The sequence below is a fragment of the Hemitrygon akajei genome, chromosome 13 (genome assembly GCF_048418815.1).
Source record: "Hemitrygon akajei chromosome 13, sHemAka1.3, whole genome shotgun sequence".
Lineage (NCBI taxonomy): Eukaryota > Metazoa > Chordata > Chondrichthyes > Myliobatiformes > Dasyatidae > Hemitrygon > Hemitrygon akajei.
In genome coordinates this window covers 71,435,911-71,457,174 of record NC_133136.1, presented here as the reverse complement: position 1 = coordinate 71,457,174, position 21,264 = coordinate 71,435,911, and the positions used below count along the sequence as shown (strand labels likewise).

Below are 21,264 nucleotides of genomic sequence, written 5' to 3'. Positions count from 1 at the left end.
AAAAAGACTCCTTACTTCCGTGCTAAAATGACGCCCCTCAATTTTGAGGATGTGCCCTCTAGTTCTGGATATCCCACCAGAGGAAGCATTCTCTCCACATCCACCTTATCTAGTCCTTTCAACATTTGGTAGGTTTCAATGAGATTCCCTTCATTCTTCTAAATTCCAGTGTACAGGCCCACAGCTGCCAAACACTCTTCATATGTTAACACCTTCATTTCCAGAATCATCCTTGTGAACCTCCTCTAGACTTTCTCCAATGACAGCACATCCTTTCTGATATATGGGGTACAAAGCTGTTGACAATACTCCAAGTCTAATGTCTTCCAAAGCCTTAGCATTATTTCCTTGTTTTTATATTATATTTCCCTTGAACTAAATGCCAACATTGTATTTGCCTTCTTTACCACAGACTCAACCTGTAAATTAACCATCTAGGAGCCTTAGATGAGGACTTCTAAGTCCCTCTGCACCTCTGATGTTTGAACCTTCTCCCCATTTAGATAATAGTCTGCACTATTGTTCCTTTTACCAAAATGCATTATCATACATTTCCCAACACTGTATTCCATCTGCCACTATTTTTGCCCATTCTTCCAGTTTGTCTAGGTCCTGCTGCAATTGCATTGCTTCCTCCGTAATACCTACCCACCCATCTTTCTTTTTTGCCGCAAATCTATCAATTCCATTATCCAAATCATTGGCAAACAACATGAAAAATAGTGGTCCCAATACTGACCACTGAGGAACATCACTAGTCTCTGGCAACCAACCAGAAAAGGCCCCTTTACTCACACTCACTGCCTTCAGGCTGTCAGCCATTCCTCTATCCATGTCAGTATGTTTTCTGTAACATCATAGGATTTTATCTTGTTAAGCAGCCTCATATGTGGCACTTTATGAAATGCCTTTCATGGGCTGGAAGTCACAGTAAATTGAACAAGACTCCTTTTTTCTAAATCTTGATGAATGGTTATGTATACATATGGACAAAATCTATTGTCATTCTACAATCTAAGCTTCTTCCATGAACCAGCGTTTTAGTTTCTACGTATTCCTTTCCTACAGGATGTAAAAGAATCAAAGTCGTCTGCAGAAATCCAAGCTTCCTCTAGTATTTATTCAAAAGAGCAATTAAACTTTTGTCACAACCCCTAAAATCTCAAAAGGCCAGAAGCCACAAGTATAGGGAGTAATACAAGCTACAGTTTCAGCAAGTTGCCCCATGAACACAACATTTCTGGTACAAATCAATAGTCGTGATTTGGCACACACCAGAATGGAATGGTGCCAATGATTGAAAATATACTAATTTATCAAGAGATGGCCAGGACACTCCCTCAGCTCTGATCCTGGTTGGGGCCAGATGATGCCAAGGCTGTTCCTTTACCAGGCTGGCTGATCTTTTGTTGTTAGTCCCTCCCCATCTGACAAGCTTCATTGCTGATGCTCCCCTACTGTTCCCTTTATGCTTCCATACCAATGGCCTGGCCACTCCTAATGAAACGCTTATTACTAAATTGCACTCTAAGAGACTGTGTTGTACATCTTCAAAAAAAAGGCTCTTGGCTAACTGTGCCTCTGCCAACCATCTTGCAATCCATACTAATTCCACTTGCTTGCATTAATTCCATAGCCCCCTGTACTTTACAGATTTAAATACTTACAGTATTACTGTTCCTGTGTTCTCTGACAACTCATTCTAGATACTAGTACATTTGTAAAAAAAAAATCTCTCCTATCCTTCAAATCTCCTTTCCAGCACCTTAAATTTACATCTTCTCATATTAGACATCCCTATCATGGGAAACACACTCTAACTCCCTACCCTATTCATGTCTCTCAATGTTATATACTTCTATGATGTTATTTCTCAGCCTCCATTGTTCCTGGGAAATCTGAAGCACCATATCCAATCTCACCTGATAGCTCAAGCTCTCAATCAGGTGACTTAGTCATATTTTCCTCTAACGAGGTAACCGAGGCTGCATACTATACTTCAAGTGTAGCCTCACTAGCCTTTTGTAACATCCCAAATGACAGATTTTTTTAAGTGTGCTAGCTATGCAGGTGGAATGCCAGACTAGAAAAATGGAATTAACTACGTTTAAATATGATATGTTAGATATCATGGATGCTTACTTGCAACTTTCTTAGTTTATTGAAAATGTGATAGAGATCAAGTTATACAGCATGGAAGCTTCTTCAGCCCAAGTTGTTCGTGCCCACCAAGGTTCTTCCTGATTTACCCATATCTAAACCTTTTACGTCTATGAACCTGACAGAAATTCACACAAACTTCTTCAACAATAGGACGTTGTGGTTCTACTAAAATTAGCTTCTCAATAAAATTGGTTTTGTATATACTTGACAAGAATAATGACAAATCTAAACTCGCCAATTGAGATTCCTTAGGATGAACAATGTTGTAAATAATGCCATTGAGATCAGCTTTTCGCCTTTAACTGCTCAGCTACTCGGTTTCTGGGCTCAAGAGTCTAATCGAGGCTCGATGCAAGATGGTGTATATGGACATTCCCTAAATTAAGCATGGCATTCCCTAAATTCAATAAAGCATGGCATAGCAATCAAAAAATCAATAAGTAAAAGCTAACGTGCCATAAAAAATCATAATGGTTGTTTTAAACCAAACAAGATAATAAAAACAAACTTCCTAAATTACACAGATTAGAATTTTTGATTTAAAAACACATAACAAATTACAACATAACTTCGAATTGGGACTTATAATCCCATTTCCTTCGGGTGCTCCAGTTTCCTCCCACAGTCCAAGGGCATATTGGTTGGAAGGTTAGCTGATCATTGTAAATTGTCCCATGATTAAATTAGGGTTGAACTGGGGGATGTTGGGCAGGCACGGCACAAAAGGCTGGAAGACCACGAGACTGTAAGACCATAAGGTATAGGAGCAGAATTTGGGGATTTGGTACATCAAGTCTGCTCTGCCATTTCATCATAGATGATCCAATTTTCCTCTCAGCCCCAGTCTTCTGCCTTCTCCCCATATCCCTTCATGCCATGTCTAATCAATAATCTATCAACTTCTCCCTTAAATATACATAAACACTTGGTCTCCACAGCTGCCTATGGCAAAGAATTCCACAGATTCACCACTCTCTAGCTAGAGAAATTTCTCCTCATCCCTCTTTACCTTTACTTTTCAAAGAGGACACTCCTCATTCTTCTGAATTCCAGTGAATACAGGCCAAGACCCATCAAACACTCTTCATATGACAAGCCATTCAATCCTGGAAGGGTCTCCCTGTGCTATATCTGTAAATAAATAAATATAATATTTTGTTTTAATCACGTTACTCAGTGAAGTCACTCTAAAGATAAAGCAGCATTTGGACTTAATGGAGGTGATTTAACATGATCAAAGATCAGCCATGGTCTCAGATATGAAATGTTTAATGGCCTGTTCTTGTGTTCTTATGGCACATAACATTTAAGTTATATAACAACACAAGAAAGCCCAAAGACTATCTCTTGGCTTTCAAGTGATACTAATGGTCCTACAATCCAAACCATGAGGACAAAACTGACCAGAAGCTTAAATGGACCAGTGAGCACTAACCTCCGTAGTATTTAGCACAGCTTCATGTTAGTGATGCCTTAAAAATGTGGCATCCATCATTAAGGACCTCAATCACCCAGGTCATGCCTTGTTCTTATTGGTACAATCAAGAAAGAGGTACTGGAGTGTGAAGGCACATAATCAGCAATTTCCCGGACAGCTTCTTCCCCTCTGCCATTCAATTTCTGAATGGACATTGAACCCATAACACTACCTTACTGTTTTTATTTATTTCCATTTTTGTACTACTCATATGATTCAACTTTTTTTTATATATATGTACCTAATCTAATTCACAGATTTGTTCTCCTTTATTATGTATTGCATTGTATTGTTGCTGCAAGTCAACAATTTTCAAGATATATGACGGTGATATTGAATCTGATTCTGATACAGCAAGCAGGTCTCTGACAATGAGTCTGGCTTTCTGATTCAGAAGGGAAAGGGGGGGGGGGGTAGAAGAGGTGAGCTGTAGTAATCGGGGATTCATTGGTTACGGGAACAGAAAGAAGGTTGTGTGGATGAGGCCGAGATTCCCAGAAGGCTTGTTGCCTCCCAGGTGCCAGGTCAGGACCATCTCAGATCGAGTCCACAGTGTTCTTAAGTGGGAGGGTGAGCTGCCATAGGTCATGGTTCACATTGGTATCAATGACATGGGTAAGATGGATGATCAGATCCTGTATAGCAAATTCAGAGAGTTAGGTTCTAAGTTAAGTATCAGTACCACCGGAGTTGTGATCTTGGGATTGCTACCCATGACATGTGCTCGCGAGACCAGAAACAGGAAGACCATACAGTTTAACATGTGTCCAAGGAGTTGGTGCAGCAGGGAGAGCTTCAGATTTTTGGATCATTAGGCCATCTTCCAGGGAAAGTGGGACTTGCACAGGAGTGGTAATTTGCATCTGAATTAGCGAGGGACTAATATCCTAGCAAGAAGGTTTGCAAGTGCTGTACGGAGTGGGGGGATGTTGGTACAAACTAGAGCTGCAGCGGAATGGGAACCAGAGCTTTAGAATAGAGTGTGGAGTGATTGTGGAGAAAGATGTTGTTAAACTTACTTACAAAGTCAGGAATCAAAAAGTTGAGCATGGTGGGAATGGCATTCTGAGCTGCGTGAATTTCAAATGCAAAGAGTATTGTAGGACAGGCGGATGCACTTAGGGAATGCATCAGCATGTGGAACCATGACATTGTACCCATTAGTGAGACTTGGTTGCAGGAGAGGCAGGACTGGTAGCCCAATGTTCCGGGGTTGCCTTGTTTTAAGTGTGAAAAAGAATGACAGATTGGTGGGGGTGGGTGTGGTGAACTACATATACCTGTCTGGACACACCCCCCTTGCTGACTGCTCCTGTGGCTCCTCCCACAGACCCCTGTATAAAGGCGATTGGAGGCACTGCTCCTCCCTCAGTCTCCAGGATGTTGTGCGATGGTCTCTTGCTGCTGACTGCTCTCTTCCAGCTAATAAAAGCCTATCTCGCCTCACATCTCCAAGAGTTATTGATGGTGCATCAGTGGGGTTGCTGGCATTACCAGTTAGGGAAAATATCACGGCAGTGCTCAGTCAGGCTAGACCGGAGAGCTCATCTAGTGAGGACTTATGGGTAGAGCTGTGGAATAAGAAAGGTATGACAACATTAATAGTATTATATTATAGACCGCCATGGGACTTACAGGAGTACCTTTATAGGCAGGTTGCATACGGTTGCAAAATACTTAAGGATGTGATAATTGGTGATTTTAACTTTGATTGGGACTTTTACACTGTAAAAGAGCTGGATGAGAAAGGGTCTGTCAAATGTTGTCAGGAAAGTTTCCTTAAATGGTACATGGAAGTCCCAATTAAAGAGAGTGTGATACAAGATCTTCTTTTAGGGAATGAGACAGGGCAGGTAACAGCAGTTTGTGTAGGGGAACACTTTGCTTCTAGTGATCATAATGCCAATAGTTTCAAAGTAATCAGGAAAAATATAGATGTGGTCCTCAGGTTGAGAATGTCAATTTTGATGATATTGTAAAGGATCTGGCAAATGTGGATCGGGACAGGCTGTTTTAGAGCCTTCAAAAGTGAAATTTCAAGAGTACAGAGTTTGTATGTTCTTGTCAAACTAAAAGGCAAGGCCAACAGGTTTGTGGAACCTTGTTTTTTTTAAAATATATTGAGGTCTTGGTTAAGAAAAAGAAAGAGCTGCATACAGGTATAGGCAGACAGGAACAAATGAGGACTTGAGGAGTATAAGAAATGCTAGAGAACACTAAAGGAGAGCATGAGGGCTAAAAGGAGACATGAAATTGCTCTAGCAGGCATGGTGAAGGAGAATCCTAAGGATTTCTACAGATATATTAAGAGCAAAAGGATAGGAAGGGACAAAATTGGTTCTCCAGAAGATCAGAACGGTAATCTCTACGTGGAGCTGAAAGAGATGGGGGAGATTGTAATTTAACTTTTGCATCTCTATTTACTCAGGAGACAGAAACAAGATTCTATAGATATAATGCAATGTGGTATTGAGGTTATAGACCCTATATAGATTACAGAGGAGGATGGGTTTGCTGACAAGGCAAATTAGAGTGGATAAATCCCCAGGACCTGGCAAGATGTTCCCTCAGAAGCTGTGAGAAGTTGGTGCAGAAATTGCAGGGGGCCTAGCAAAGATATTTAAAACATCCTTAGCCACAGGTGAGGTGCCGGAGGATTAGAGGATAGGTAATGCTGCTTTATTGTTTATGAAAGGCACCGAGAATAAGCCAGGAATTTATAGATCATTCAGTCTGACATCAGTAGTGGGAAAGTTATTGGAAGGTATCCTAAGGGACTGGATATATAAGTTTTTGGATAGGCAGAGACTGATTAGAGATAGTCAACATGGTTTTGCTCGTGGTAAGTCATGTCCAACCAACCTTATAGAGTTTTTGAAGAAGTTACCAGGAACATTGATGAAGGCAAGGCGCTGGATGTTGTCTACATGGATTTCATCAAGGCCTTTGACAAGATCCCACATGGGTTGTCCAAAGATGTTCAGTCGCTAGGACTCAAGGAGAGGTAGACATTAGACATTGGCTTTGAGGAAGAAGCCAAAGAGTGGTTGTATATGGTTGTCTCTCTGACTGGAGGCTATGAATAGTAGTGTAACGCACCAAGATTGGGAGAGTAGTGGGCAGTGTGGAAGGATTTTCAAAGCCTACAACAGGATCTGGACCAGCTGGAAAAATGGCAGATGTAATTTAATGTGAACCTGTGAGTTATTTTACTTTGGGAGGAACAACCATGGTGGATCTTACATGGTGAGAAGTAGGGCACTAAGGAGTGCAGTAGAACAGAAGGATCTGGGAATCTTGATCCATAACTCCTTGAAAGTGGTGTTACAGGTAGATAGGACCTTCATAAATCAATGTAATGAGTACAGGAGTTGGGATGTTATGTTGAAATTGTTTACGATACAGGTGAGGCCTAATTTGGTGTATTGTGCACAATTTTGCTCACTTACCTACAGGAAAGAATTAATTAAGATTGGAAAAGTGCAGAGAAATTTTTCAAAGATGTTGCCAGGACTCAAGGACCTGAGTTGAATAGGTTAGGACTTTTTTCCCTAGAATGTAGAAGACTGAGGGGAGATTTGATAGACATGTACAAAATTAAGAAGGGTATAGATAGGGTAAATGTAAGCAGGTTTTTTCCACTGAGGTTGGGTGAGACTAGGTCATGGGTGAGACTAGGTCATGGGTGAAATGTGAAGTATCAGAGGAGAGCATAAAGGGTAACTTCTGCACTCTAAGAGTGGTGAGAGTGTGAAAGAGCTGCCAGCAGAAGTGTGGATGCAGGGTCATTTTTCAACATTTAAGAGAAATTTGGATAGGTATATAGATGAGAGGGGTGTGGAGGGTGTGGTCCATTGCAGGTCGAAGGGCCTAGGCAGATTAATAGTTTGGTATAGACTAGGTGCGCTGAAGGGCTTATTTCTGTGCTGTTGGCTTGTATGACTCTATAACCTCTCATCCTCCTTCACTGGAGAGAAAAAACAAAGCTTGCTCAACCTTTCCTCATAAGACAGGCTCTCTAATCCAGGCAGCATCTGTGTAAATCACCTCTGTGCCCTCTCTAAAGCTTCCACATCCTTCCGATGATGATGTGACCAGAACAGAAAACAATATTCCAAGTGAGATCTAACTGGGCTTTTATAGAGCCGTCATTATTACATTGCAGCTCCTGTGCTCAATCCCTTGACTAATGAAGGCTAACACCATAGGCTTTCTTAATAACCCTATCAATCTTTAAACTTCTTTTAAAAGTTTTTACTTCTGCCATGGCACTTTTGAAATTCCATCATTGTAGGATTGAAAATACTTGCAATTGTATTAAATAAAAGCTAGAAGCTAAATTATAAGTGGAAATAGTTATTTAATATATCAGAATCAGGTTTATTATCACTGACATGTGTTGAGAAATTTGTTGTTTTGTGGCAGCAGTATAGTGCAAGACAAAAAATTACGATAAGTTACACTAAAAAATATATGAATAGTGTAAAACAGGAATAGTGAAGCAATGTTCATAAGTTCATGGACCATTCAGAAACCTGAAGGCAGAGGGAAGAAGCTGTTCCTAAAACACCGAGTGTGTGACTCAATGGATGCCGCTTTATTGAGGCATTGCTTTTTGAAGATGCCCTCGATGCTGGATAGAGTTGTGCTTGTAATGAAGCAGGCCGAGTCAACAACCCTCTGCAGCTCTTGCAGATCCTCCGCACTGAAGCCTCTCGGGCAGAATGCTGTCCATTGTACAGCTGTAGAAATTTGCAAGTCTTTAGTGACATACAAAATTTCCTCAAACTTCTAATGGAGTAGAGCTGCTGGTGTGCTTTCTTCATGATCGTTTCAATAAGTAGGGCCTAGGATTGGTGTTAACACCCATCAACTTGAAGTTGTTCCCCCTTTCCTCTGTTGACCCCTCAATGAGGACTGGTGTGTATCCTTCTGATTTCCCTTCTTGAAGTCCACAATCAATTCCTTGTTCTTTCTATTGCTGAGTGTAAGGTTATTGTTGGAACACGACTCAACCTACCCTACTCCAATACTCATCTTCATCACATTCTGAGTGTATGTTAACAAGCCAATTGAAATTGGATTCCACGTATCAGATTTCTCAGCATACAACAGAATTTACCATTGGGTGGGTTGGTGTTGGGGCATCCTGCACCAGGAACTACATTGACTTATTTCCTGAAGTTACCATTCAGTTCTAAATAAATCTGTTACACACTGTAATAACTGGACACCATCATTAATTGGGCATATGGAACCTTTCCTTTAATTGTACGAACAGAATTGAGCAGCAATTTGCACATCATTGAAAAAGTAAATCTAAATATTCCTTAATTACAGCAGCAATAGTTCCATGTTGTTTCTGTTTGACAAATGGATCACAGTACAATAAAATAACCTCCCACATCATGTTGATTCTTTTAATTCATGAGACTTAAGCAGTTGCTCCACACTCACAAAAGCTATTTATTTTGTAGCAAGTCACAAGAAATCAAATGTGATTATCCTTATCTCTGTTGTTGTCAATCTATTTCAGCTTGCCAGCCATACACTGACTTACATAGTTATAGCTACAGTGCTGTGCAGAAGTCTTAGGCACATATATAAAGCTTGGGTGGCTGTACGAGCAACTGGTACATATCACTCATCCTGGTTATGCAACCACTGACACCAGGCAGACAATATCTGAAGAATGTTGGTAATGGTTGGAGTCACCCAGCTTGTAAAGTTACTGTCCAGAAGAAAGCAATGGCAAACCACTTCTGTCGAAAAAATTGTCAAGAACAATCATGGTCATGGAAAGGCCATGAGTGCCCACGTCATAGGACATGGCATATAGCGAACATAATAATTTTATGTATTGCACTGTACTGCTTCTGAAAAAAGACAGATTTAATGACATATGTAACTGATGTCTGATATGAGATTCTATTGTAGACCAAGAGTGGGTAGGTGCAGGGAGGAGGAAATCATTGGTTGGGAAAAGGGGAAGGGAAAGAGGAGGGAGCAGGAAGCACCAGAAAGTCAATCTGCAATGTTTAATAAACAATTGATTGTAATCAAATGACCTTGCCTGGTGTCTTAGGACTGGGTGTGTCTGCACCTGTGCCACTCCCTATCCCTGGCACTCCTCTGCCACCTGTGCCACATACCCCCCCACCCGTGATGTTCAACCCTCACCATTCCCAACATTCTTGGCTCCCACCAGATTTACAGACTTGCTCTCCGCTCCACGTTGACAAACACTGCACTGTTCAAAAGTCTTAGGCACAAAAGCTATAAGGTATATTTGTGCCATAGACTTCTGCATATTACTGTATATTTATAATGATCAAAGTACTTTGCCAATCTATTATTTCTTTACTTCATTTCAGTTGTATTCTTTCATGCGTTATTTTACCATTGCTAAGTATTTCCTTGCCTTTGTAATTAAACTTATTTAATACAGATCTTGGGTTGATGTGGATTTTGCAGCACAAGTACCAAACACTGGAGTTAATAATCAAAACACTGCAGATGCAGGAGATTTAAAACAACAGAAGAAGCTAGAGTATCTCAACAGGGTAGAAAGAGAAATGGTGTTAAACTATCATATTTATGACCTTTTGACAGAACTAGTAAATGAAATAGAAAAGGGAAGGTGGGGAGAAAATAATAAAAATAACAATCTGTGACAAGGTGAGTGATAACCCAAGTCAAAAATTGATGAGCCATGGGGCAAACAAACAAAAATGGTCAAGAGGAGTTGCAAATGGCAATAGTAGAATCATTTCCAGTGCAATGATTGAAACAAAAATAGATTGACCATTGTTCTTATACTCTCTTACTCTCTATTCCATTTTACATTTTGTTTAATTCCTCAATTCCCATGTATTTGAACTTTCTTAAAAACAATTGAATTCATAACATTTCTTCAGTTCTCACAAAAATAAATATTAATATGGCTCCTCTCACCAGAGATGTTGCCTATTGAGAATTTGAATAACTGCTACACGTCATTTCAAAGTGTGAAGGCTTGGGAAAATATTGTGAATTGACGAAGTCTTTACCACACTAAAAGTTCAAACAATGAGTTTTCAGTATAAATAAGCAATTGTTTAATCTTTGAATTTAATTATGTAATTGGGCTTCCAATTCTATGGGTGAATTTAACCAAAATTTATGGTGATTCTTACCCTTTGTTTTATTTTTTCATCATAAATTGTTGCGGGTTTCCTTTCTTGCAAAAATCATAATTGCCATGGTTTATTTTCCTATTTTCTTCCAGCAAATTCAAGCAAATACATTTTTGAGCCAGTATATTATATTTTTGAATTCTGTAGGTTCATTGTGGTATTTAATTTGTTTAGAAACTGGCAGGGTTAAAAGACAAACCATACCTTCTTAAAGTTGCCCATAAATTAGACTTGTAGATTTTTTCTTTGCTTTTTGTTCATATGCTATGCATTAAAATTTTCATTTATTTTTAAAGAGTAGAAATTGATATTGATAATTTCCATTCAGGTTGTGCAACACTGAAATTTTGATTGCCATTGACTAGCTGCAAATCACCCTTGTATACCTAACAAGTATTTCAGAAATGTATTAAATACTATTAGTTCCCCATGCAATTCTCTCCTTTTGCTCTGTTACTGGTGAAACTACCACAGGTTATTCTAAGAAGCTCCACAGAAAACCTAAAGGATACCAGGCTGGAACCTATTCAGCTGAGTCCTATTGTATATCACTTCTCCTTTGCTCCTGCTCACCCGACAGTGAATCCCATAACCCTAACGGCCCATTCACTTATTATTCTCTGATGCCCAAATAAAGATCATATTATTACCTGCAACACCTACCCTTTGCAACACAACACCACTTTCAACAATTAGAAACATTTGAGAATAAGCAGTAATTGTTAAAAATATTTGTATTTTTAATTATGGATGATAATTGCAGACCAAACAAATTACAAACTTTCAAAAGGCAAAATAAATGTAATATGAATGATTAAAACTTACCTTTCATCTAACCCTTTGGAAAACTCATAATTTCTAAGATAGTCACCATATGCCCTTTACAACTGAAGCCTCAGTTCATCACCTGCACACACTGCATGATGTTTTTGTACAAGTTAGGATGTACAATTGCATGGCTAAAGCAGCTGCCACCCAATCTACGTCACCTTCTTAATTACTGAAACACTATATATTTCAATTATCGGAAATGTGAAAATAATTGTTAAAATTTATATACTTTTAAATTATGGTTCCTAATTACATACCAAAACAAATATAATTATGAAGTTTCATGAGACAAAGCAATTACCTTCAGACCATAAGAAATGGGAGCAGAATTCAGCCATTTGGCCTATTGAGCCTGCTCTGCTATTCAATCATGGCTAATTTATTATCCTTCTCAACCCCTCTCTTCTGCCTCTCTCAATAATCTTCCATGCCTTGATCAATCAAGAACTTCCGTCTTAAATATACTCAATGACTTGGCCTGCACAGCCATCTGTGGCAATGGATTTCACAGATTCACCAAACACTGGCTAAAAATATTTTTCCTCATCACTGTTCTAAATGAATGTGCTGCTCCAGGGATTTGAATCCAAGGTTCAGAATGCTGTTATTTGTTTCTATTGTTTGCATGATTTGTTTTTCTTTTTCTCTTTCTCTTTATTTGTGTGAATTGGGGGATTGGTCTTTATTTTTTTTAAATTGGGTTCTTTCGGGTTCCTTCCTTTGCAAATGCCTGGAAGCAAATAAATCTCAAGGTTGTATTATTTATATATATATTGATAATAAATATGTTTTGAATACTTGAAAATCCCTTTATTCTGAGGCTGTGTCCTCTGGTCCTAGACTCCCCAACTATAGGAAACATTCTCTTCAGATCCTCTCTATCTAGGCTTTTCAATATTTGATAGTCTTCAATGAGATCACCTCTCATTCTTCTAAACTCCAGCGAGTGTAGGCCCAGAAACATCAAATGCTCCTCATTGTGATCCTTTTCATTCCTAGAATCATTCTCATGAACCACCAATCTTTTCTTAGATAAAGGGTCCAAAGCTGCTCACAATACTCTAAGTGTGATTTGGCCAATGCCTTATAAAGCCTTACATCCTTATTTTTGTATTCTAGTCCTCTCAAAATGAATGCTAACTTTGTATTTGCTTCCCTTATCACTTGCATGAGGACTCCCAAGTCCCTTTTCTACCTCTGATGTTTGAAATTTCTTCCCATTTAGGAAAATAGTCCACACTTTTATTCCATAAGTCGATGGCCTTGCACTTCCCTAGACTATATTCCATTTCCTACTTCTTCGTCCAATCAATCTAAATCCTTCTTAAAACACACTCTTTCCTAAACACTATCTGCTCCTCCATCAATCTTAAGATCATCCACAAACTTGGCAATGAAGCTATCATGTCCTTCATCCAAATCATTGACATATAATGTGAAAAGTAGCAGTTGTAACACTGGCCCCCAGAGAACACCACTTGAAACCAGCAGCCAAACAGAAAAGGCCTCTTTATTCCCACTCTTTGCCTCCTGCCGGCCAACCAATCTTCTGTCCATTCAAGTATCTTTGCTGTAATACCATGGGCTCTTATCTTGTTAAGCAGCCTCATGTGCGGCACTTGTCAAAGGTCTTCTGAAAATCCAAATGAACAACATTGCTGACTCTCCTTTGTCAGTACAAATACTGTCTGTCTTACATAAAATTCTACCGTTTCTATGCAAGTTTAGGACCAAGTATTTATAAAACTGCTCTATATTCAATGTACTTAGTTGAAAAAGATGGCTTATCTTTCCCTTTTGACAATAATACTGACAGCTATACAATGCACTGAAAACGGGATATGAAAGTGAATGAGGGTTAAGGAGTACAACATCACCCCAACAGCAGAAAAATAACAAAGTAACATTCAGAAAACAAAAGGAGAGAGTGGCACTATTAAAAAAAAAACATGTTAACTTAAAGAAATTATCAGACATGTACATTAAATCCACTGAGACACTGTTATCACTTTAACAATTACACTGGAATTGCTTACAGCCTGCTTATCTCTCGAAGGGTTTCGGCAGTCTCACTGCAGAGCAGAAAATCTTGTTCCACTCCGAAAATGGTTATGCAATTTCTTTGGGATTATTTTTCCACTTTGTTTGAATTCTTGACAGTCCTCATAAGAGGATCAACATCCAAATGTTTTATCTGCTGCAAAGAAGTAAATGTTATGGTCAATTTCCATAAACCACACTAGTTGTCTAATAACCTTGAAATGTGTTGAGGATTATAAATGAGAGTCGCAATGACATAACTCCTTAGTGATTCAGTCATTGTTTAGAATAATAGTGTCAAATAACCTTGAAAGTGGTCGCAGTAGCATACACTGCCTTGAAAAAGTATTCGGCCCCCAACTCTTTGTTCACATAAATATGAACAAACATGTACTGCTAAAAAAACATATCCTTTCCAATAAAACATCACAAAGTGTCACTTAGAAGATACTGTAAAACATGGAGGAAGGTCTCATGGTCAGATGAGACTAAAGTGGAACTTCTGGCCTCAACACTGAGCAGTACCTGTGACATCAAGCTAATACTGTTCATCAGCCAGGGAACACCATCATGCTATGGGGCTGCTTTTCAGTGGCAGGAACTGGAAATCTGATCAGGATTGATGGGAAGATGAATGCTGTTTTAGTACAAAGAGATCCTGAATAAAGCAAGAATAAGGGAAAAGTTGCTCATTTCTGCATTGGATATGTTGCTTTCTTGTTTTAATTCTGACAAATGATCACTACTTAAAGTGTCATTGCATATTCTGATGAAGAATCACTGATATGAAATATTAACAGTTTCCCTTTAACTCTGTTGCTGACAGACCAGTGGATAAACTCTTCATTTTGGATTTTCATGCCACACTTCCAGTATTTACAGGGTTTTTTTTAAATTCAATCAATCCATCTTTGCTCTTTAGGAAACTCTTGATTTGTATTTCTACCTGCTATAATGTTTCAGCAGAACACTGTCAGGATATATCTACTACAATCACTTTGATTGAAATGGATTCATAATCTGATCTTGTCACAACAAATATTTTTGACAGCATACAAAATTATAATCTCCTTCATTTTGTTTGTTTCAGAAAATATATTGCATATAGAACTAATATATTTTAATAAATTTTCAGGACTACAATCACTGCAAACTGCAGCCTGCAAATTCCCGGTAGTAAGTGTGCTTTTGAACCGTCTGTTCTGTAATGCATGGATCTATTTCTTTTAGAGCAATGACCACCAGCTCCCTGTTTACACTACATGTTGATCTGTTGTCTACACATGCACATTGCAATGAGAATACACGGGTTAAAGCTATATCCAACATGCAATCTTTTATTTAATTGATATGTAGTTGTGTACAGACAGAAGAAATTGGCGATGAGGATGGGATCCTGAATGTAAGAGAAAATCACAAACTGCACTGACAGTTACGGGACAATACAGTGAGAGTTAAATAGCATGAGAAAGCCAAAGGACATGTGAGTAACAATGTAAAATGTATTGCATTTAAAGTGAAAACAATGTGGTGATGGCTTCATTCAGGCAAGTTGATGATTTGATAGTGGTAAAGAAGGCTGGGGGTCATATATTTAGAGGATGGAACTATATTGTAACATGAACAAGGTGGAAGAGCAAAAGAAAGCCCTGACACTTCTTAGTTTAATGGGCCCAAAATCATACAGTCTCTTACGCAACTTAATAACCCCTGCAAAGACAGCAACTAAGATGTTTGATGACAAAATCACTTGAGCCCTAAACCACTGGTAATACTTGGTAGATTTAGATTTTACAACAGGAACCAGTCAAAAGATGAAAGCCTTTCTGAATATATTGCAGAACTCTGCAAACTTTCCCAGTACTGGTACTTTAGAGATGGACTTTCTGATGCATTAAGGAGCATGTTTGTATATGCTATGCAAAGTCAAAGCACACAAAAGAAGCTATTATCCAAAAGAGATCTAACCTTAGAACAGGCAATGACCATTGAAGTATTGCTAGAGACTGCAGCAAAGGATGCAGCAGAGCTACAAAAAAGGGAACTAGAAGGCGAAATGCACAAAATGTCCCTGAATGGTGAAAAAAGCCACAAATGTTTTTGATGTGGCAAATCCTCCTATGCTGCAGATGACTGTTGGTTCAAAGAAAAAGTCTGCAGAATGTGTCACTGACAAGGTCACATAGAGAGCATGATGGCACTGACCAGAGATTGTCACAGCTGCTTAATGCTAATCAGAAGGTATTTGAGAAGGGAATAGATAGACAGACCAAAGTCTTTGCCCAAAGCTATTTGTGATGCCAATATTTCAAAATGCACCCCCACAGGCATCCTTTCACCTGTGGGATTTGCCATCATCACCATGGCAAAGAGTACATATTGAATTTGCTGGGCCATTTAAGGACTCCATGTTTCTGATTGCTGTGGATCCTCATTTGAAGTGGCAGGAGGTCATACCAATGAAGTCAGCCACTTCAGCAAAGACTGTCTCTGTCCTGAGGACTGTCTTCACCAGAAATGGCTTACCAGAACAAAATTGTGAGTGACAACAGACCACAATATATGTCAGAAGAATTCCAACAGTTCCTGCAGAAAATGGCATCAGACATTTCAAGTCAGCTCCTCATCACCCAGCAACAAATGGGTTGGCTGAAAGGCTTATCCAAATCTTGAAGAAGTCCATTAAAGGGATGGGCAGGGAACATATTTCTCTGCAGAACCTGGTGGACAACATCCTTTTTGTGTATCGGAACTCTGTTCATGTGATTGCAAATCAAACACTTGCAATGTTGTTCATGGTCAGGAATCTGAGATCTCGCATAGGCCGCCTGAAACTAGGTCTAGTACAGAATAAACAGTTCAGCCAGTTGCCAAGTGAGGCAGCAAGGAGTTTTAAGATTGGCCAGAGTGTCCTAGCGTGTGATTACCGAGAAGACAAGTGGACACCTGGTAGGACAGCTACAAGAATAAGACCATTGATATGCAAAGTGGATGTGGAGGTTCTACATAGAAGTGTCATGTGGACCAGATATTGGATGCTCAACCGATGAACACAGCTAAGACAATTACATCCAGCAAGACAGACACATAACTCTCAGTGACGCGATACTGGGAACTGAGAACGTTGTCTCAGAGAAGGCACCTACCAAACCCAATGCCATTCCACAGGTCCAGAGACACTATTCTGAAATAACCAGAGCACCACCCAAAAGACTGAACCTTTAGAACTGAGGTTAACTATGGATTGCTATTGTGAAAGCATGGTTACTTGGAATATGGGTTTGTAAAAGGGAAATTGAATGTTTTGTACATATACAGTTGTATGTTGCGTTAATCTGAAGGGGGAGGAAGTGTAATGTATGGATCTAGAGCAATGACCACCACCTCTCCCCTTTAACACTACGTAATGATCTGTCGTCTGTCCATGCACTGATATCTACGCATGTCTATTATTCTCTCACTGCAATGTGAATACACCAGTTAAAGCCATCTCCCACGTTCATGCTTTTATTTAATTAATATGTAGTTACACACAGACACAACAGGTACAACCTAGTGTTTTGGTGATAACCTGAAGGATTTGGCAAAATGGTCTCTCAAGAATGCAGGCACTGCCTCAGCAGCCATTGCTGGAGTGGACTTGCGGTTGCACTAAAGGTTCAGACCAGATTGAAGCGGCAGAGTCCCGGCCTGAGAGCAGATAACAAACCGACATTTGACTGCTTTACGTGCTGAGTCAGATTAAAGAGATTAAGGTATTGAGTCCAAGGGCGAAGGCTAAACAGGTGTTCAGTTCACTACTCTGTGATGCTTTACCTGCCTCAGCACAGAACTAGCTCCACAGCTTTGGCCTGCAGTCATCAGCACTTGCTTTAGTGCTGAACCTGGCTCCACGTCTGTGGCCTGTAGACTTGGAGCTCCTGGAGTGGCTGCAGTGCTGAAATGGCTCCGTGAATGTGGACTTACTTTCAGACATTTTGTGGCTCATGTCCTGTGGATTGTTTATTGATTTTTTATTGTTTGAATGATTTGTTCTTTCTTTTTCACATGTTGAATGTTTGACTGTTTTTGTGAGTTTTTTTCCGAATGCTGGTGAGGGAGGAAGTGTAAGGGCAGGTGTAGAATTTGTTCCAGAACAAACTCCCCCCACTTTCTGCTTTCCACAGAGATCACTCCCTACGTGACTCCCTTGTCCATTCGTTCCCCCTATCCCTTTCCACTGATCTCCCTCCTGGCACTTATCCTTGGAAGTGGAACAAGTGATACACCTGCCCTTACACTTCCTCCCTCACCACCACCATTCAGGGTCCTTCCAGGTGGGCAACACTTCACCTGTGAGTCGGCTGGTATGGTATACTGTGTCTGGTGCTCCCGGTGTTCCCTTCTATATATTGGTGAGACCCGACGCAGACTGGAAGACCATTTTGCTGAACACCTACGGTCTGTCTGCCAGAGGAAGCAGGATCTCCCAGTGGCCACACATTTTAATTCCACGTCCCATTCCCATTCTGATATATCTATTCATGGCCTCCTCTACCGTCGAGATGAAGCCACACTCAGGTCGGAGGAACAGCACCTTATATTCCATCTGGGTAGCCTCCAACCTGATGACATGAACATTGATTTCTCTAACATCCGTTAAGTCAAGTCAGGTCAAGTCACTTTTATTGTCATTTCAACCATAACTGCTAAGTACAGCACATAGTAAAAATGAGACAACATTTTTTCAGGACCATGGTGTTACATGACACAGTACAAAAACTAGACTGAACTACGTAAAAAACAACACAGAGAGAGAAAAACAACTACACTAGACTACAGACCTACACTGGACTGCATAAAGTGCACAAAACAGTGCAGGCATTACAATAAACAATAAACAGGACAGTAGGGCAAGGTGCCAGTCCAGGCTTCGGGTGTTGAGGAGTCTGATAGTTTGGGGGAAGAAACTGTTACATAGTCTGGTTGTGAGAGCCCGAATGCTTCGGAGCCTTTTCCCAGACAGCAGGAGGGAAAAGAGTTTGTATGAGGGGTGCGTGGGGTCCTTCACAATGCTGTTTGCTTTGTGAATGCAGCGTGTAGTGTAAATGTCCGTAATGGCCGGAAGAGAGACCCCGATGATCTTCTCAGCTGACCTCACTATCCGCTGCAGGGTCTTGTGATCCGAGATGGTGCAATTTCCAAACCAGGCAGTGATGCAGCTGCTCAGGATGCTCTCAATACAACCCTTGCAGAATGTAATGAGGATGGGGGTGGGAGATGGACTTTCCTCAGCCTTCGCAGAATGCCTGTTAATGCCCCTCCTCTGCTTCTCACCCCATCCCTAATTTTTAATTTATTTATTTTTTCTCTTTTTCCCTCTCACAATCACTCCTTGCCTGTTCTCCATCTTCTTCTGGTGCTCTCCTTCCCCTTTCTTTCTTCCAAGGCTTTCCATCCTATGATACTCCTCCAGTCGTGTATCCCTTTTGCCAATCAACTTCCCAGCTCTTAGCTTCACCCCTCCCCCTCCTCCTATCATTTCGGGTCTTCCCCCTCCCACTTTCAAATCTCTTACTATCTCTTTTGTCAGTTAGTCCTGTTGAAGGGTCTCGACCTGACACGTCAACTGTATTTCTTCCTATAGATACTGCCTGGCCTGCTGCATTCCACCGGCATTTTGAGTGTGTTGCTTGAATTTCCAGAAGCTGCAGATTTTCTCATGTTTGCGTTTTTAAAGTCTCTATATTTTCAAAGTTTTTGGAAGCATCACCAGGATCCTGAAGAAATACTGGATTAATACCATCTACAAACCTGTAAGGAAGCTCAAATCACAGCTTTATGTGGGTTAGCGATGGCCTGGGACTCAGGACCGGCTCATATCTAGAGGATTCACAGTGAATGCGGAACAGCTTACATCGGCCAGACAAGGTACAGGGTGGAAATCTGCATCAAGGTGCACAGGAGGTGTATCTGTTTGGGTTACCTGGAGAAACTGGTGGTAGCAGAACATTGCCTTTGCAGTGGCCATCAGATTGACTTTGACGGCACGAAACTATTGTGCCACGCCAATGGCTTTTGAGATGGCCTAGTGAAGGAAGCCATTGAAATAAAACTAGAGGAAAAGAATTTTAATAAAGATAAAGATCTGGCTCTAAGTAAGAACTGGAATTCAATTGTAGGCAAGGTGGGAGAGCAGAAACCTGATTGGATGAGAACTAACATATTAGGAGGGACGGACAATGGGTGTATAAATACCACTGGACTAGACATGCCCAAGTATCATCCCTGAAGAAGATGGCAGAGTTTGTCATCGAAACAACAGTTATAATTGGTACCAGTACCCGGCTGGGAGCCCAAGAAGAATTTATTTGTCATATACACCAGGTAAGCACTAGATCCTTTTTCTCAATATTTTTTGTTCACCAAATAAGAAATATTTAACTAGAATCCTGTAGATGTGAAATAGAATACAAGGAAGTACTAGCTGACTCTTCAACTTTATTCCATTCCCCAGGTAAATTTCTCACTTCAGGCAGCACATTTACTGAGCAAGTTCAATCAGGAATCATGGAGAATAACCCTTTTCCTAACGGTACAACCTTGGATTGCAATGATGTATGGTGACATCACAGCCAGGAAAGTTCACTAGTGTCTTTACTTCCTCAGAAGCTAAAGGAATTACCAATTTTTATCAATTAACTTGGAAATTGCTCTACCACAAAAAACTACAGAGTTGTGCAGTCAGTTCAGCACATCACAGGAATGATTCTCCCCTCTACTGACCAAATTTATATTTCCCGCAGCCTCAGTAAAACAGCCAACATAATCAAAAACCCCACCCACCCTGATCATTCTTTCTTCTCCCTTCTCCCTTTGGGCAGAAGATACAAGAGCCTGAAGACAATTTCCACCAGGCTCAAGGGCAGTTTCTATCCCACTGCTATCAGACACTTGACTCACAATCTACCTCATTATGATCTTGCACTTTATCATTTATCTACACTGCACTTCTTCATTAACTTTGACACTTTATTCAGCATTGTTGTCTTTTAAATAATTCTAGCTCAGTGCACTGTATAATGATTTGATCTGTGTAAACAGGGTGCAAGACAAGTTTTTCACTGTATCTTAGTCCATGGACAATAATGAGCAGATACTGTGCTTTCAAGTTTTAATAGTCACCTAGGTTCAAATAGCAGTGTTGTTTCAGCTTAAAGGTTATCTATAGTAAAGATCCATGGTGAGTTGCTTAAATTTCAACATTTTAAAACCTTTGTGCTTGGTCGGTTGTGTCTAACTAAGTTTATTGCTTTTTGAGGAAGTTACCTGGAAAGTTGATAAAGGCAAGCCAGTGGATACTGTCTGCATGGACTTGAGCAAAGCCTTTGATAACATCCCACATGGGAAAGTAGTCAAGAAGGTTTGGTTGCTTTGCATTCATGATGTGGTCATAAATTGGTTTAGACATTGGCTTCGTGGGAAAAGCCAGAGGGTGGAAGCAGATAATTGCCTCTTTGACTGGAGGCTTGTGGTGGAGTGCTGCAGGGATCAATAATAGGTCCACTTGTGATTGTCATCCAGATAGTTAATGTAGAT

At 40.1% G+C, this 21,264-nt stretch overlaps 1 long non-coding RNA gene across 1 annotated transcript in view; it reads right to left on the bottom strand.

The window, feature by feature from the left end:
• The window catches only part of LOC140737968 (uncharacterized), a 38,799-nt gene extending 27,063 nt beyond the window's left edge, over nt 1–11,736 (bottom strand). The window contains exons 1-2 of the long non-coding RNA XR_012101271.1: nt 11,641–11,736; nt 3,173–3,294 (exon numbers count right to left, since the gene is read on the bottom strand). This is a non-coding gene — a long non-coding RNA (uncharacterized lncRNA). The remainder of the gene's footprint in view (nt 1–3,172; nt 3,295–11,640) is intronic.
• Nucleotides 11,737–21,264: the final 9,528 nt, after the last annotated feature.